At 46.6% G+C, this 18,164-nt stretch overlaps 2 non-coding genes across 2 annotated transcripts; one reads left to right on the forward strand and one right to left on the reverse strand.

Moving 5' to 3' along the window:
* The first annotated feature begins 17,018 nt into the window (after window positions 1–17,018).
* LOC128574450 (U6 spliceosomal RNA) lies at window positions 17,019–17,125 on the forward strand. Its single transcript, XR_008376800.1, has one exon. It is a non-coding gene; the product is annotated as a U6 spliceosomal RNA (small nuclear RNA).
* Window positions 17,126–17,528: 403 nt separating this feature from the next.
* LOC128574409 (small nucleolar RNA U13) lies at window positions 17,529–17,632 on the reverse strand. Its single transcript, XR_008376772.1, has one exon. It is a non-coding gene; the product is annotated as a small nucleolar RNA U13 (small nucleolar RNA).
* Between the last annotated feature and the right edge of the window lie 532 nt (window positions 17,633–18,164).

Consider the following 18,164-nt stretch of genomic DNA (forward strand, 5'->3'; position numbering starts at 1 on the left):
GAGGCCAGGCTCAGTGGCTCATGCCTGTAATCCCAGCACTTGAGAGGCTGAGGCAGGTGGATTGCCTGAGCTCACAAGTTCGAGACTAGCCTGAGCCAGAGTGAGACCTCATCTCTAAAAATAGCCAGGCATTGTTGCAGGTGCCTATAGTCCCAGCTACTTGGGACAAAAGAATCAGCTACTAAGACAAAAGAATCAGTTAAGCCCAGGAGTTTGAGGTTGCTATGAGCTATGATGCCATAGCACTCTACCAAGGGTGACAAAGTGAGACTCTGTTTCAAAAAAAAAAAATTGAGGTGGGGGTTGCATCCATTCAAGTACAGAGAGAAAAAAAGACAAAGGCGGCAGTGGAAAGTAGGCTGCCTCTTTCTTTGGAATAAATGAGCAGTAATTTAACTACTATAGACTCTAACCAGGCTCCATTCTTGACTTCAGCTCAGATCCCTTCTGGGAAAGTAACCCCTTACAGGAGGCTTTGTCAGAAGCCTGCAGCATTCACCCTCCGCTGCCTCACCCCTGTCTTCAGGGGATAAGACAAGTCTGCTCCAAGGCAAAAGACCAACCCTCCAGACAGAGCCTTGATGGGAGCTTCTGAACTTGGGTCAACCCCTCCATTTCCTGGGTTATGCTCACAATCTCCCACTCCGGAGTATAAGGGGAGATGGCAAAATCTTCCCTAAGCCAAACTCAATCAAGTGCTCAGTCCAGCAGGAACCAGAAGTATCTCCATTTCCAATCCTATGCTCTCAGCTAAGGAGACTGACAGCCAGGAGGCCTGTATTTTTCCTAGTCAGATTCTGTAGCCTGATTTACTAATGGATGAATTCATCAGGCACACTGCCTTCACCCTCAACTCAGGCTCTGTCCAGCTTATGGAAAAACAAAGTTTGCAACTACACCATTGCGATGGTTTGAATGTCTCCTCCAAAATTCATGTTGAAACTTAATCCCCAGTGTGACAGTATAGAGAGGCGGTGCCTTTAAAACACATTTGTGCTTGTTGTTGTCTTCATGAAAATATTCATTTTTTTCTAGGAAAAAGGAAAATATTTTCCAATTTAGAGAAATAGTGATAATATATAGTTTTAAAATACAGACTACACTTTTCTGTGATTTTAAAGTTTAAAAATAGATCATCTAAATCACTCTCAGAAGTTGTGTGGGGAAAATTTAACAATATGTAAATAAATTTCTATTGCTCTGTTAAAAAAAAAAAAGGTGATTGGATCATGAGGTCCCTGCCCTCAGGAATGGACTAATCCACTCCTGGATTAATGGACTAATAGGAGGGAAACTGGTGGCTTTATAAGAAGAAAAAGAGAGGGTGGCACCTGTGGCTCAAAGGGGTAGGGTGAAGGTGGTGGGTTCAAACCCATATGCTGAAGGTGGTGGGTTCAAACCCAGCCCTGGCCAAAAACTGCAAAAAAAAAAAAAGAGAGAGAGAGAGAGGGACCTGATATGGCATATTAGCATACACCTTGCCACGTCCAAACTCTTTGGAGAGTCTCCACCATCAAGAAGGCCCTCACCAGATGCATCCCCATGACCTCGGACTTCTCAGCCTTTATAACTGTAAGAAGTAAATTTCTTTTTTTTATAAATTACCCAGTTTCCTCTGGGAGGCTGAGACAGGTAGATTGCCTGAGCTCAACAGTTTTGAGACCAGCCTGAGCAAGAGTTAGACTGTCTAAAAAAATACCCAGGCATCATGGAAGGCACTTGAAGTCCCAGCTATTCAAGAGGCTGAAGTAAGAACATCCCTTGAACCCAAGAGTATGAGGTTACTGTGATCTATGATGCCACAGCACTCTACAAAGGGTGACAAAGTGAGACTCTGTCTCAAAAAAAAAGAAGAATAAAAATAAATTACCCAGGCTCGGCGCCGTAGTCCAGTGCTTACAGCACCAGCGCTTACAGCACCAGCCACATACAACAAGGGTGGCGGGTTCGAAACTGGCCCAGCCCAGCTAAACAATACTGACAACTGCATCAAAAAATAGCCAGGCATTGTGGTGGGCACCTGTAGTCCCAGCTACTTGGGAGGCTGAGGCAAGAGGATCACTGGAGCCCAAGAGTTTGAGGTTGCTGTGAGCAGTGACGCCACAGCACTCTATCAAGGATGACATACTGAGACTGTGTATCAAAAAAAAAAGAGAGAGAGAGAGAAAGAAAAAAATAAATTACCCAGTTTCAAGTATTCTGTTATAGGCAACAGAAAAAAAGACTAAAACTGCCCCTGAACTAAGTTACTCTCTCTAGTCCAAACTCAGCCTTCTGTGTAGCTGGAATATTGGAAGGAACAGTGGTTTTGGAGTCCTACAGACCTGCGTTCAAGCCTTTGCTCTTTCATAGCTGACTTCATGACCTGGTCTGGCTACTTTACCTCTGCAAGGCTCAGTTATCTCATCTGCAAAATGAGACCAATGATTCCTTACTAGTGTTAGTGGGATCAAAGAAAACACCCATAATGTTATGAGAACAGGCTCGGCGCCAGTAGTTCAGTGAGTAGGGCACCGCCCACATACACCAAAGCTGGCGGGTTTCAGCCCGGCCCGGGCCTGCTAAACAACAATGACAACTGCAACCAAAAATAGCTGGGCATTGTGGTGGGTGCCTGTAGTCCCAGCTATTTGGGAGGCTGAGGCAAGAGAATGGTTTAAACCCAAGAGTTTGAGGTTGCTGTAAGCTGTGATGCCACAGCACTCTACTGAGGGTGACATAGTGAGACTCTATCTTAAAAAAAAAAAAAAAAAAAAATATATATATATATATATATATATATATATATATATATATATATATATATATATAAAAGCACCTGGCATGTACTGAAAGACTTGGGGCAGAACCCCCCACTCTGCCCGGAGCTCTGACCACCCCAATCAACCGCAAGAGACGTCGCTTGATGCAAAAACGCAAGAGGATTTTTATTCCAGCATGCTGGGACTTGACTCACAACTCTTTTAGAAGCCGAGGAGTCAAGCCCCGCACAGCAGTTTTTTACAAGCTTATAAAGGCAAAAACTACAAAGTAAGCGGGAATAGCAGACATGCCAGGGGCTCTAATAAAGTAAGAGGGAATAGACACAGCTGGGGCTCTAACCAGATAAGAAGAACTCTGGTTCACTATTCAACTGTCTTAAGACAAGACTAACAGTCAAATATTTGCTTAATAGTAAACATTTGCTGCAGCTCCTGGGGCTATCTCCTGGAACAGTTACAAAAGGTCACATTCCTATGGTAGGGAGTGAGAGGTGGTCACATTCCTATGGTAGGGAGTGAGAAGTGGTCACATTCTCATGGTAATATTTTCTTTCATTCCCCCATTTGTTTTTTGGGAAGTTCTAATCATGGAACTTCTGGCTCTATGTATTCATTCTCATGGCTATCGTCCCGGCGGAGAGACTGGTAATGCTGTCTGAGCATTAAAACTTGTACAGCACTCACTCTCTCCCGGACGAAGGTGACTATATGGTTGAAAATGTAGGGCCCAAAGGTAAGAATTAGAAGCAGTATAATAAGAGGGCCTATTAAACTGGAAACGAGAGTGGTGAACCAAGGTGATCGGCTGTACCAACTTTCAAACCATCCTTGATGGGCCTCCCGATCTCGTTGTCTTTTTTCTAGTCTCTCCCTGAGTTTAGACATGGAGTCTTTTACCATACCAGAGTGATCTACATAGAAACAGCATTCTTCTCTTAGTGCAGCGCATAACCCTCCATCTTTTAGGAACAGGAGATCGAGTCCCCGTCTATTCTGCAATACTACTTCTGATAAGGATGTTAGTGACTCTTCTAATTTTGTGATTGATTGTTCTATGGCTTTTAGGTCCTCATCTACAGCTGCTCTCAGTTCTTCGAGATACTGTGGGGTCTGGACAAGTGCAGCCGTTCCTGTTCCTACTCCGGCCGCCACCCCTATACCCATCAGGACAGCTAGAGTAATAGAGACTGGTTCCCTCTTCTGTCTACGGGGTCTGAGATCGAATTCTGCCTCGAAGGAACTCGCCTCATGATAGATAACTCTAGGTATTAATTGTACGAGGATACAGTAGTCTGCAGTGGAGTTAAACACTGATGAGGAAATGCACGGGGTTAGCCCGGTGCTGCAAGCCCACCATCCTCCTTTAGGGGGCACTAGATAATAATTGATAGTGGTTGATGGGCTTTTAATGGTCTGATTACACAGATGCTGGCGATTTTCGGGGATCGTGCCTAGGCAAATGCCTTGCCCAGAGACTGCTGTAAGGGTGATCTTGGATCCCCAGTCACGGGAATTATGGGAGGTGGTATTTTGGAAGATACCTGAGAAGGCGATCCCTTCATAATAGGGCGGGCCTGAGGCTAGACACAACCAGCAAGATTCGGTAAGATTAGGGTTGGAAGTATTGAGGACATTGAAAGCCCCTGTATTAAGTTAAGAAGTCTCTGCCCGGTGCTTGGAGTCTCCGGGGATGTTACCTGGGGAGACAGTTTCGCAGGCAATGGGGCTGTGCTGGCCTCAGTAAATTGGGTGCTCCCCGGAGTCTGGGGCATACGGGGAGAAATAGGCGGCCTAGCTGGTGGCTGCTGTCCTGAGAGTACGATGTTGGGTCCTATTTGGACAGCGATGGGGGTCTCTATTTTTAATTTGATGAAGAAGGTAAATCCTTTATCCCACCCTGACATATAGAAACGGAATCCCCATGTTCTTCCTTTTATCCAATCTCGGGCTTGTTTCCCCCTCTCCGTGAAGGAAATATTTAGGGGGTTTGACCCTGCCCCGGTACTGCTCTTCTTTACGGTTATTAAGTCCCAAGAGGAGAAGGGGTGCCAGAAGGCCTGCCCAGTCGTCTCATATCCCCATTGTTTACAATAGAAATTTTCTACCCCCCCACATCTGTTGGCTTGGCTTCTCGTTCTCCCGTCCCGGGGACAGATATAGAACTCCGTTTGTCGCATCCGGCGCTGGGCGGGCAAGTTGCCACAGCCAGGGGCGTCTGCAACGTACTGGCCTTGGGATGTGGAGCCTTGGGTAAGTGAGCGCTTTGTTAAATGGTGATCAAGGCTTGATGGAACCTCTTTAAAGGTCTCATCGGAGATATCCCAATTATCTAGCCCTGCTATTAAGGCGCAAATATCTGGGGTGAAGGACGGCCACCAGGTCCAAGGAGGGTCTTCTTTTGTAGTACTCCATACTACATCACCAGTCTGAGAGAGAACCTGCCAGGTTAACCTCTGGGGGGCATGGGGGTTGGGACCGGAGCTACTTATCACCGGGAGTTGTATCAGCAGGAGCAGGGCTACTGCAGCGAATGCGGAGCTTGAGGGGGTTGTCTGTCTTTTCCACTTTCCACCCGGAGTCTGGCGGCGGTGCTGGTTTGACATGAGATGCGTGGATCCAGGCTGCGATGCCATTGACTTTTATTGCCGTCGGGGTTGTGAGCAGCACTAGGTATGGTCCTTTCCACCGTGGTTCAAGGTTGGCTGTCCGGTGGCGCCGGATGTACACCGAATCTCCAACCTGGAACTGGTGAGGTATTTGCAGATCCCCGGGCTTGTAGGCCTCGATCAGCCGGCTCCACACCTCCTTTTGCACAGTTTCAAGGGCTTTTAATCTGGTGTATAGAGATTGAGAGGAGTAAGATTCTGGGGAAGGGAGGTGCTGCATGGCAACGAGCGGGGGGTGAGCTCCATATAGGATTTCAAAGGGGGTCATCTTGAGAGTGCTAGGGGTGTTGCGCACACGGAACAGGGCAAAGAGAAGGAGGACTGTCCAGTCAGTAATGCCAGTCTCTAAGGATAATTTAGTCATGGCCTCTTTTAGGGTTCTATTCATCCTCTCTACCTGCCCTGAGCTTTGGGGCCGATAAGCACAATGTAATTTCCACTCAAGCCCCAGGATTTTGGCTAAACCTTGATTAACCTGGGCAACAAAAGCCGGACCGTTGTCGGATCCGATTACCTTGGGTAGCCCAAATCTTGGAAAACTTTCTTCTAATATTATTTTGGCTACAACTTGAGCAGTCTCCCTTTTTGTAGGAAAAGCTTCGACCCATCCTGAGAAAGTATCTATGAACACCAGCAAGTACTTGTATCCGTATTTGGCCGGCTTAATCTCTGTAAAATCTGTTTCCCAGTAGCACCCAGGATGATCTCCTCGGAGTCGTCTTCCCTGAGGTAATGTGCTAGGCTGGGTGTTTACTAATTGGCAAGGTCTGCACTCTTTTGCAGCTGCGTCAACGAGTTTACTTAATTCCATAATATAGTACGGGGAGGACTGAACAATAGTTCTTAGATGCTTGGGGCCCAAATGAGTTAATTTATGAAGTTGTCTGAGAAAGGTGATCGCCTGCTCTTCAGGGAGGATGATTTTTCTTTCCGGAGTTTCTCGGATCCCCTCTGGGGATTCTAAGTGGAGGCCTAATCTGTTCATTTTCTCGAGATCCCGCTCCGAGATGTTTGACAAGGGGGGGTGCTATTTCTTTAAGGCTAGGCCTTAAAGTGTTTTCATATAGCGGCAGGATGTTGAGCCTTTGAGCTGCTAGCTTAGCTTCTCGGTCGGCTCTTTGGTTTCCCTCGGCAACTCTGGACCCCCCTTTCTGATGCCCAGGGCAGTGGATAATGGCCACTTTCTTAGGGAGGTGAACAGCCTCCAGTAGACTTAGGATTTCTTCCTTGTGTTTAATTTCTTTTCCTGCTGAAGTCAGCAGTCCTCGCTGCCTGTAAATGGCCCCATGAACATGGGCCGTAGCAAAAGCATACCTGCTATCGGTGTATATGTTAACTTTTTTCCCTTCTGCCAAATGTAAGGCCTGGGTCAAGGCGACCAGCTCGGCCTTCTGGGCCGACGTCCCTTCAGGCAGACTACTTGCCCAGATGGTCTGCTTATCGTCCACTACCGCCACCCCGGCCACCCTTTTACCTTCTATTATGGAGCTGCTCCCATCAGTGAACCAGGTCAGCTGGGCATCCGGCAGGGGCTGATCACAGAGGTCCTTCCGAGTTCCAGTTTCCTCAGCCAGTACTTCTTGGCATGTGTGTAATACATCTTTCTGGACAGAGGTATCAGGTAATAGGGTAGCTAGGTTGAGGATGACAGGCGGTCCAAACTGGACTCTGTCTCCGTTTAATAGGAGACTCTGGTAATGTGTCATGCGGGCATTAGACAGCCACCGGTCAGGGGGCTGTCTGATGATGCTTTCTAAAGCATGGGGGGCAATGACTGTCAACTTCTGCCCCATAGTCAATTTGTCTGCATCTTTTACCAGTACCGCTACTGCCGCCACAGAGCTCAGACAGGCTGGCCAACCACCAGCGACGGGGTCCAATTTCTTGGAGAGGTATGCTACCGGTCTTTTCCATGGCCCTAAAGGCTGCGTCAGCACCCCTCGGGCCACTCCTCTCTTCTCATCTACGTATAGGACAAAGGGCTTTGTTACATCTGGTAGAGCCAGGGCCGGGGCTGATAATAATGCCTTTTTAATGTTGTCAAAGGCCCGCTGTTGGCTGGCACCCCACTCGAAGGGAGTGCCTTCCTTGGTCAAAGGGTAGAGGGGAGCTGCCAGAGTAGCAAACCCCGGTATCCATAAGCGGCAGAACCCCGCAGTTCCTAAGAATTCTCGCACCTGGCGGGGCGAGCGGGGAACTGGAATCTGAGTCACAGTATGCTTCCTGGCTTCTGTTAACCATCTCTGCCCTCCTCTTAAGGTGTAACCCAGGTACGTTACCTCTTTCTGGCAGATCTGGGCTTTTTTAGCAGAGGCTCGATATCCTAAGCGGGCTAGTTCTTCTAGCAACAGTTCTGTGCCCCGATAGCACTCTTCTTTTGTTGTTCCAGCTAGTAGTAAGTCATCTACATATTGTAGGAGCGTTACCTGAGGGTGGCTGGCGTGAAAGTGAGCTAGGTCTTGGTGGAGGGCTTCATCAAAGATGGTTGGGGAGTTCTTAAACCCCTGTGGAAGTCGGGTCCATGTCAATTGCCCCGTTGTTCCAGAGTCCGGGTCTCTCCATTCAAATGCGAAGATGTTCTGGCTAGAGGAGTGTAGTCGGAGGCAGAAGAAGGCATCCTTTAAATCCAGGACAGTGTACCAGATATGGTTTGGAGGGAGAGAGCTTAACAGATTATAAGGGTTAGGCACGGTGGGGTGGATGTCTTGCGCCCGCTTGTTTACTTCTCTTAAGTCCTGCACAGGGCAATAGTCTCCTGTGCCGGGTTTCTTGACGGGTAATAAGGGCGTGTTCCATGGTGACTGGCATTTTACTAGTATGCCCAGCTGTAGGAGACGCTGAATGTGAGGCTTAATTCCTTCCCGAGCTTCCTTAGTCATAGGATATTGGCGCACTGCCGCAGCAGTGGAAGTAGCTTTGAGTTCTATGACTATAGGTGGCCTTTCTGCGGCCAGTCCCATTCCAGCAGTTTCGGCCCATGCCCCGGGATATTTTTCTAGCCAGTCATTTACGAGACTAGTCCCTTTCTCCCGCTGCTTTTCAAAGAGTCTATGTTCATCCTCTAAACGCATGGTCAGGGCTGTTACCCTCTTATTTTGGGTTACCTCTGGGCCATCAGGAGTAAAAGTGATTTGGGCTTCCATTTTGGTGAGTAAATCTCTCCCGAGGAGGGGCGCAGGGCACTCAGGGATAATTAAGAACGAGTGGGTTACCCGTCCCACTCCCAGATCTACTGATCTTCGGGTAGTCCATGAGTACTGCTGATGCCCTGTGGCCCCTACAACCCAGGATTTTTTCTTGGAGACGGGTCCTGATGGTTCGAGTAGGACTGAGTGTTGAGCTCCGGTGTCTACAAGGAACTCAACTGGCTTCCCCTCCACCTTAAGTATTACCCTAGGCTCGGGGAGGGGTTCCGAGCCCCGTCCCCGCTAATCTTCTTCTTCCTCTAAGGCCAGTACTTTCTTGGAGAGTTCTTTCTTTTTTTTTTAGGACATTCCCTGGCCCAGTGCCCCTTTTCCTTACAGTAGGCACATTGATCCTTATCTAACGGGATGCGGTTGCTCAGGCTACCTGACTTCTTAGTTCTACCTTGGGTCTGTTCCTGGCTCTTCTCCCCTACTACTGCGGCCAAAATCCGTGTTAAGTTTTTCTCCTGTCTTTGGTCTCTCTTATTTTCCCTTTCTTTTCTCTCTTTCTCCTTTCTCTGCTCTTTTTCTTCCTCAGTTTCTCTTTTATGGTATACTTTCTCAGCTTCCTTAACTAAATCCTGCAAGGTATAGTCCTGCAATCCTTCAATCCTCTGCAGCTTTCTTTTAATGTCTACAGCTGACTGCCCTATGAAAGTCATAGCCACGGAAGCCCTCTGTCCTTCAGAGGCAGGGTCAAATGGGGTGTAGCGCCTAAAAGCTTCCATTAGACGCTCAAGAAACACGGAGGGGGGTTCCGTGGCCCCCTGTATTACTTCTCTTACCTTAGCCAAATTAGTGGGGCATCTTGCCGCCCCACGGAGGCCAGCCACTAGAGCCTGGCAATAGACTGACAGTCGCTCCCTACCTTCTGCCGTGTTGAAATCCCAGTCTGGTCTGGAGAGGGGAAAGGCAGCCTCGATGATGTTGGGGAGCTGGGTAGGACTCCCGTCCGCCCCGAGTACATTCTTCCTAGCTTCTAGTAAAATCCTCTCCCTCTCTTCAGTAGTGAAGAGAGTCTGTATGAGCTGCTGGCAGTCATCCCATGTGGGCTGATGAGAGAACATCAGGGACTCTACCAGCCCAGTCAGGCGTTGGGGGTCTTCTGAAAAAGGGAGGTGATTAGTTTTCCAGTTATACAGGTCTGCGGAAGAAAATGGCCAGTACTGGAGGGGCTGGAGAGGAGGTGGTCCCTCATCTGTTGCCACCGGCAGGGGGCCGTATGCCCTCAGGGGTAGGGCAACAGTAGTGTCGGGAGACACTCCTCCCCAGCGGTGACTCCTGGTACCTTGTGCGGGCCCCAGTGAAGGTTCCCCCGGGGGTGCAGAGGGGGCAATCGCCGGATCCGGCAATGCTGGTCCTCCCTGCCCCCCAACAGGAGCCAAGGCGGGAGGGTATGGGGGAGGAGGGGGTGGAGGGTCGAGGAGAAGATGATCAGTCTGGATTTCCGGGTAGATCTTCTTAGGGGGGTCCGAACTGTCGCCCCCTTTTCTGGGACTGGAAGATTGGACAGCGAGCACCTGAGGATTAGACGGGGGCCTGGATGTGGCAGTCCACAGCCGAACCCAGGGGGGCAGATTCTGCACCAGGTCCTGCCAGACTATGATGTAAGGTTGTTGATCCGGATGGGCTCCCGGTCCTCTCTGAAAGACAATCTCTTTAATAGCAAAAATAAGAGATAAGTCAAAGGTTCCTCCTGAGGGCCAGCCGATGTTAAAAGTAGGCCACTCCGAGGAGAAGAAAGTCTGCCATGGGCCTTTTTTAACCTCTGCTGACAGATCACGACCTCTTCTCTTCACTTCAGTCCAATGATCTAGAGTTAAACTCAGAGGGGTTGTCACAGTCTGTCCCATCGTCAGTGGATATGTCAGAAACACAAATAACAGAAATAACAGAAATATTACAGGTACAAGGACCCACCTACCACACTTGGTCCTTCACAAGCCTATAACAGAATCAGACGGGCGCGTTTCCCGTAATTTTTGATCGAACAACCAGACTCGACCAGCGCCCTTACAGCAGGAGACAACCAGGCGTCCCTGGTTCTCCTCAGTTCCTGGGGCATCCCCCAGGGTTTCAGCCTGTGGTCCTCCGGGCACGTCTACCGACCACTGTCCGGCCACTCTCACGAGGTGCCGAACGGCTGCGAAATCGAAAGCGCGCACACAAAGTCAAACAAAAGGATTGAAGACACAGACTAGACAGTTTTCAGGGTACCCCTTTCTTACCTCCAAGGTCGACTCTGCAGGTGAGGGGTGGTCGTTATATCCTGGATGAGCCCCCAAATGAAAGACTTGGGGCAGAAACCCCCACTCTGCCCGGAGCTCTGACCACCCCAATCAACCGCAAGAGACGTCGCTTGATGCAAAAACGCAAGAGGATTTTTATTCCAGCATGCTGGGACTTGACTCACAACTCTTTTAGAAGCTGAGGAGTCAAGCCCCGCACAGCAGTTTTTTACAAGCTTATAAAGGCAAAAACTACAAAGTAGGCGGGAATAGCAGACATGCCAGGGGCTCTAATAAAGTAAGAGGGAATAGACACAGCTGGGGCTCTAACCAGATAAGAAGAACTCTGGTTCACTATTCAACTGTCTTAAGACAAGACTAACAGTCAAATATTTGCTTAATAGTAAACATTTGCTGCAGCTCCTGGGGCTATCTCCTGGAACAGTTACAAAAGGTCACATTCCTATGGTAGGGAGTGAGAGGTGGTCACATTCCTATGGTAGGGAGTGAGAAGTGGTCACATTCTCATGGTAATATTTTCTTTCAGTACCATCTTCCAAACCTGAACCAGGCCATGTGATTTTATACTATGTAATAATAAAGCTAGGCCTTATAAATATCTCTCCTTTGCTGGCTGCTATATGTTGAGCCTTTTTAGTAGAGTATACTAGAGGGACGCTGGAGGAGAGTGACTCTTCCCTTTCTAGTTCCAGGTTGGCTCACTTGCCAGGGCCCTGGAGAGCATGCTGTCTTCTTCAGTACTTGGCCCACAGTTTCTCCAGAGCTAAGTGCCTAGTTAACTAGGGCCACAGTAGCATAGCCAGGAGCCCCAGAGAACATAGATGCCTGCACCCTAGCCTAGGTTCACTGTTGCCCACAACTACTCTTCACCCTTGTACACACACAGACTGAGGGCCCCACAGGACTGCCTGTCTACAGAGCCAGCCACTTGATCTTCAGACCCTGGTACTGGCTGGAACCACCTGTTTATGGCCTAAGCCATATACAGAACTGCACTAGGTTCTTCGAGAGCGTGCCCTCTCCAGCTCCTGGTTCCAGCAGTGCCCACAGCAGTGCCTTGACTCTCTCCATACACTCAACTCCAGAGCCTGCATCCTAGAGATTTGTCCATCCCAACATGGGCACCATGTTCTCCAGTCTTTGAGCCCACAGCAGCACCCCAACTCCTTCTGTATCCTAGTCTGCCAAATTTGGCTCCCCTATACCCAAAATTGTTCTTTCCTGCTCAGCAACTATGGACCAGCTCTGGCCCAGGCAACCTGACAGACTTCATCACCATCTAGGGGGCTACAACCACAGTTTCTCTAACGAGGGCTAAATTCAGTCCGGGAAGAGCTCCCTCATTCCAGGTTTGTCCTTCCTGCGGTATCCTCCCTTAGGCCAAGGGTACCCTTTAGGCCCCCAATGTTTATAGCTACTTAGCTATTTATAGTCCTACCATAGCTTAATAGTTCTTCACGTGAAGATTCCCGTTTAAATTACTGTGTGTTTTCTATCTCTTGATTGGACCCAGATTGATCCCCTATCATCCCCTCACTTGTGCTATTTTCTCTGCATGAACACTCTCCCCCGTCTTTTAAAAAAGTCCTATGTATTGGGCGGTGCCTGTGGCTCAAAGGAAGGGTGCTGGTCCCATATACCAAAGGTGGAGGGTTCAAACCCAGCCCCTGCCAAAAACTGCAAAAAAAAAAAGTCGTACATATTATCGTTGAAGGCCCATCTTAAAAGGCCTATTCTTCTCCCTAACCTTTCCTAATTCTCTTTCCCCTATATTAGGCAGAAATAACATCCTCTGTTCTGTTTTCAACTCCGTCTATTTCAGTGATCTCCAAAGCACTAGTATACTTACACTCTTTTTTTGTTTGTTTGTTTGTTTGTTTTCAAGACAGAGTCTCAAGCTGACGCCCTGGGTAGAGTGCTGGGACCTCACAGCTCACAGCAACCTCCAACTGTTGGGCTTAAGCCATTCTCTTGCCTCAGCCTACCAAGCAGCTGGGACTACAGGCACTCGCCACAACACCCAGCTATTTTTTGGTTGTGGTTGTCATTGTTGTTTGGCAGGCCTGGGCTGGATTCAAACCTATTGACTCCTGTCTATGTGGCTGGCACCCTAGCAGCTTGAGCTACAGGTGCCGAGCCTACTTATATTCTTGCTGTGAGTTGGTTTGTCCCTGCCAAAACTCATGTTTAAATTTGGTCCCCAGTGTGGCAGTGTTAAGAGGTAGGTCCCAGTGGGAGGTGTTTGGTTCATGAGGGAAGATCCCTCATGAATGCATTAATGCCTTCCTTCTGGGGTGAGTGAATTCTCACTCTCTCAGGAACGAATTCGTTCCCAAAAGATCAGGTTGTTAAAATGAGTATGGCTTCCTCTTTCTTGGTTTCTCTTTCTTGCTTCCTCTCTCATCACATTCTCTTTGCACACGCCCACTCCCCTTCTGTTTTCCATCAGGGGTGGAAACAACTTGAGGCCCTCACCAGAGGCAGCTGCTCAATCCTGGACTTTCCAGTCACCAGAATTACAAGCCAAATAAATCTTTTTTCTTTATAAATTATCCAAGAATTCTGTTATAGCAACACAAAATAGACTAAGACAAATTCCAATTATATATTTTTTGAGATGGGGTTCCACTCCATGTGTTGCCCAGGTTCGTCTCAAACTCCTCATCTCAGCAATCTTCCCACCTTAGCCTCCCAAGTAGCTGATAGTACAGGTGTAAGCCACCACACCTGACTCCATAGTCTTCTTTTTTTTTTCTTTTTGAGACAGAGTCTCAGTCTGATGGCCTGGGCAGAGTGCCATGGCATCATAGCTCATAGAACCTCAAACTCCTGGGCTCAAGTGATGCTCGTGCCTCATCCGCCTGAGTAGCTGGGACTAGAGGCACCTGACAAAACATTTGGCTAATTTTTCTATTTTTAATACACACAGGGTCTTGCTCTTGCTCAGGCTAGTGTCAAACTCCTGAGCTCAAGCAATTCACCTGCCTCAGCCTCCCAGAGTATTAGGATTATGGGCACGAGCTACTACACCCAGCCTCAATTGTCTTTTTTTTAGGGATATGATTTTATATGTATGCCCCAAGAAATTATGACTGGTACTTACATCTGGAGAGGAAGCCTAGGAAACTATAAGCAGGGAATTTTTCACTGGATTCCCTTTTACATTATTAGAACACTATCATGTATATATATTAGCTATTAAAAAATAAAAATAAAATATAGAAAATAAAGTCTCCTTTAACCTTCACGACCTGGTTCAAATGCCCACTCCCCTGGGAGCCCTTCAATGGCATAGATTGCTGTCAGCTCCTATCTTCCATTCCCCACCTCTCCTCCCATCATAAGAAAACTCAATTTTTGGCTCGGTGCCTATAGCTAAGGCACCAGCCATATTCATCAGAGCTGGCGGGTTCAAATCCAGCCTGGCTGCCAAACAACAATGACAACTACAACCAAAAAATAGCTGGACATTGTAGCAGGCACCTGTAGTCCCAGCTACTTGGGAGGCTGAGGCAGGAGAATCACTTAAGCCCAGAAGATGGAGGTTGCTGTGAGCTGTGATGTCACGGCACTCTATCCAGGGCAACAACTTAAGGCTCTGTCTCAAAAAAAAAAAAAAAGAAAGAAAGAAAGAAAAGAAAAGAAAAAGAAAACTCAATATTTATCTAGGCAATTGCAAGATTTATAATAACTAGCTTTAGTGCTTTCCAACTCATAGAGTGCACATAGTCTCCTTTGTGGTTAGATGGACCAGATAATTATGGTCTGGCTCATTAAATATAAGTAGAAGTATTATTAATATATAGGACTCTTGGAATGATTGCTAAAGGGGAGGGGATGAAAATCCTCTTACCCTTTCTTTTCCCTTCCTTCCTTCTTTTCTTCCTTCCTTCCTTCCTCCCTCCCTTCCTCCCTCCCTCCCTCCCTCTCTCTCTCTCTCTTTCTTTCTTTCTTTCTTTCTTTCTTTTTAGATAGAGTCTCACTCTTTTGCCCAGGCTAGAATATCATGGCCTTAGCCTAGCTCATAGAAACTTCAAACTCTGGGCTTCAAGCGATTCTCCTGCTTCAAGCGATCCTTCCTCCTGAGTAGCTGAGAGTACAGAGCCTGCCATCATACCTGGCTAGTTTTTCTATTTGTGGTAGAGATAGAATCTTGTTCTTGCTCAGGCTGGTCTTGAACTCCTGAGCTCAGATTCTTCCTGCAAGGTAAGAGGATCACTTGAGCCCAAGAGTTTGAGATTGCTGTGCGCTTCATCACCATGGCACTCTACCCAGGGGGACAGAGTAAGACTCTGTCTGAAAAAAAAAAAAAAAAAACAAGAAAGAAAGAAAGATACACAGCACAACAATGGAGGGGCAGGGGCTGAGCAGCGGCGACCAGGCATAGATGGGGGCTGCTGCCTCTGACATGCCTCCTAACCATGCAGATTTATTCAAATCAAACAACTGTAAATAACACTTCTAAGTAACTCATCCCAGAATACCTTGGCTGCTCAAAATCCCGCTAATGTCACCACCAAAGCAGTTGGCAATGTCCTGCAGTCAATAGCTGGTCTCCTCATGGTCTCACTCTCTCTTCAAGAGATTCAGATGAAGAAACATCTGTACTTCTTCATCTTCTAAACACAATCCAAATGGCACCTAGAAATCCAGTGTTGCAAGGAAAAAACAAGTCTTCATGGAGCCTACTAATCCCACACCTTGTATGAGAATACCATATTTGATTGGTTTTAATAACATGTGAAGGGTTTGACTAGATAGTGAATGAACACATTAAATCTGCTGGAGTTTCCTGTATAAGATAAAGAAAGAAGGGTGGCGCCTGTGGCTCAAGGAGTAGGGCGCCGGTCCCATATGCCAGAGGTGGCGGGTTCAAACCCAGCCGTGGCCAAAAACCACAAAAAAAAAAAAAAGATAAAGAAAGACAACATCCAAAATTAATTAAGACATGATGTCCTTCAATGTGTAATATCTTGTAAGCAATACAGATATGTGCAAGCAATACAGACAGTAGGCTGGGTGAGGTGGCTCTCGCCTATAATCCCAGCACTTGGGGAAGCTAATTTGGATGAGTCACTTGAGGCCAGTAGTTCAAAACCAGCCTGAGGAACATGGCAAGACCCAATCTCTACAAAAAATTTAAAAATAAGCTGGATGCGGTGACATACATTTGTAGTTCTAGCTATTCCAGAACCTGAGGCAGGGGGATTGCTTGAGCTCAGGAGTTCAAGGTTACAGTCAGCAATGATCATGCCACTGCATTTCAAACTGGGCAACAGAGTGAGACCCTGTCTCAAAAAAATACTTACAGGGCAGCCCCTGTGGCTCAGTGAGTAGAGTGCCGGCTCCATATACTGAAGGTGGCAGGTTCGAACCCGGCCCCGGCCAAACTGTAACAAAAACAACAACAACAAAAATAGCCGGGCGTTGTGGCGGGCGCCTGTAGTCCCAGCTTCTTGGGAGGCTGAGGCAAGAGAATAGCTTAAGCCCAAGAGTTTGAGGTTGCTATGAGCTGTGACACCACGGTACTCTACTGAGGGCAACGTACTAAGACTCTATCTAAAAAAAAAACTAACAAAAACATCTCCCAACACCATTACGCCACAGAGATGTCTTTTCTGTTTGTTTTTCACCCCTATCTACACACTTAACATATTTGGTATTGTTTTACAGTCATAGATTTATCTTTTACTCTCCCTGCCCTACTCTTGAAGACTACAGATTTCTGGACAGCAGAAGTTGCACTTTTTTCACATCGGTTTCCCTCACAGGAACGAGCTCCAATACCTCCCTATCCAGAATCATCATTGAGACTATAAATGTCTTAACACAATAATTAAGTAAGCAAGATGAGGTATATATTAACCAGTGTGATGTTAAGTGTTCCTAATTCTATATGAAATCAGCACATTGTACCCCATAAATGCATTAATGTATACATGATCTATGTGTTTATGATGTAATAAAAAAAGAAAAACAAATAAATAAATAAAATTTTAAAAAATAAAATAAGATTTACACGTGAAGAAAAAAGAATAAATCTAAAGTAAATTCTGCTTTCTGAAAAATTATCTAAAGCTACTAACAGAATACAGTTAAATATAACATGATTTTTTTTAATAGATGTAAAAGTTGTGAATAAAAAGTAAAGGTACAGTGCTCACTTCGGCAGCACATACACTAAAATTGGACTGATACAGAGAAGATTAGCATGGCCCCTGCACAAGGATGACACGCAAATTCGTGAAGCGTTCCATATTTTTTCTTACAAGAGTATATGTGAAACTTAGTAAATGTGGAATGTAAATGTCTTAGCACAATAACTAAGAAAATGCCAGGAAGGCTATGTTAACTAGTGTGATGAAAATGTGTCAAACGGTCTAGGAAACTAGTGTATGGTGCCCCATGGTCACATTAATGTACACAGCTATGATTTAATAAAAAAAAAATTATAAAAAAAAAAGTAAAGGTACAAAGATGAGTCAGGGTGAGGCTAGTACACTGTAGGGTTTGTATCATTGCTAAAAGTGGGAAGCAAATTTGAAAGTGAGCTTCCCAGCAACCAGTGTAAAGAGGGAAACAAAGAGGCCAAATGTATATCTAGCATTTACTATGCCTTCCAAGTTTACTTCCTCGAAACAACCCTGGGTTGTTCTTTTCTTTTCACTTCAGACAAATAATGTGTTGACATCGCAACAAGGTTTGAGGTAGGCACATTTCACATCAACCTATGAAAACTCAATTATCATAATTATGAACTACAAGAGGATCCTACATTTGACAGCTGTCATTTTCCAGAGGAAGAAACTGAAGCATAGTCATAGTAAAGTGACTTGCTCAAGGGCATACAGGTAGGAAGTGAAAATTAGGGACCTAAGTCTCACATCATTCCCTCTTGCTTCTAATCATCTAACATTTGTTGAGCCCCTTCTATGTGGCAGGTCCTGTTCCTTTCCATGCTGTTACAAATACATGTGGAATAACTCAGTGAATGAGATTAAAGCTCAAATTTCCAAGCCTACCTGCCAGACTGAAGCCGTAGTTCCCATAATACCTTTCTTTACTTGAGTGCCTTGTACATTTTCCAGCTTTACTAATAATATGGGGTAAGAATGGACAGAGGCAGGGGAAAACCTGAGGGAAAGTCTGGAAAAGAAAAGTCATCAGTGAGCACAATGTTGGTTTTCAATGAGGGGAAAGATGAATAGGTGCAGAAATAACGAAATGTTTTAGTACTGGGGAAATGCCTTTATCTAAAGGCAGATGTGAGATGTAAGTGGAGGAAATACTCTCTGACATGGA

This window comes from Nycticebus coucang, chromosome 21 (genome assembly GCF_027406575.1).
Source record: "Nycticebus coucang isolate mNycCou1 chromosome 21, mNycCou1.pri, whole genome shotgun sequence".
Taxonomy (NCBI): domain Eukaryota; kingdom Metazoa; phylum Chordata; class Mammalia; order Primates; family Lorisidae; genus Nycticebus; species Nycticebus coucang.